Genomic DNA, 919 nt, shown 5'->3' with positions numbered 1-919 from the left:
AACAGTCTCCCTAATCATATAAACTCATTTCCTTTAGACGCTTATAGATTAGCCACATCTTTAAACTAGATCATAGAATCATAGAATCATAGAATTCTTAGAGTTGGAATGGACCTTTTAAGGTCATCTATTCCCACTTCTCTGAATCACAGAATCATAGAATTGCTTGGTTGGAAAAGACCTTAAAGATCATCAAGTCCAACTGCAACCGAACCATACTACCCTAACTCCAACAATCCACTGCTAAATCATGTCCCTGAGCACCACATCCAAACAGTTTTTAAACACATTCAGGGATGATGACTCAATTGCCTCCTTGGGCAGCCTATTCCAGTGCTTAACAACCCTTTCTGTAAAGAGGTTTTTCCTGATACACAACCTAAACCTCCCCTGCAATGAACTGGGACATCCACAGCTAGATCAGGTAGCCCAGCACCTGGTCCAGCTTCACCTTCACAGAACCACAGAATCACAGAATGGCCAAGGTTGGAAGGGACCTCAAGGATAATATATCTCCAACCCCCCTCCCACATGCAGGGCCACCATCCTCCCCATTTAATACTAGACCAGGCTGCCCATCCAATCTGGCCTTGAACACTTCCAGAGATGAGGCATCCACAACCTCTCTGGGCTGCCTGTTCCAGCACTTCACCACTCTCTCTGTAAAGAATTTCCCCCTGACATCCAACTTAAATCTTCCCTCCCTCAACTTCAACCATTTCCCCTTGTCCTGCTTTTATCAACCCTTTCAAAGAGTTGATTCCCCTCCTGTTTGTAGGCTCCCTTTAGGTATTGAAAGGCTGCAATGAGGTCAGTCCGCAGCCTTCTTTTCTCCAGGCTGAACAAGCTTAGTTCCCTCAGCCTGTCTTCATAGGGGAGGTGCTCCAGTCCCCTAATCATCTTCGTGGCTCTCCTCTGG

The sequence above is a fragment of the Meleagris gallopavo genome, chromosome Z (genome assembly GCF_000146605.3).
Source record: "Meleagris gallopavo isolate NT-WF06-2002-E0010 breed Aviagen turkey brand Nicholas breeding stock chromosome Z, Turkey_5.1, whole genome shotgun sequence".
Lineage (NCBI taxonomy): Eukaryota > Metazoa > Chordata > Aves > Galliformes > Phasianidae > Meleagris > Meleagris gallopavo.
This window is presented reverse-complemented; position numbering follows the sequence as displayed.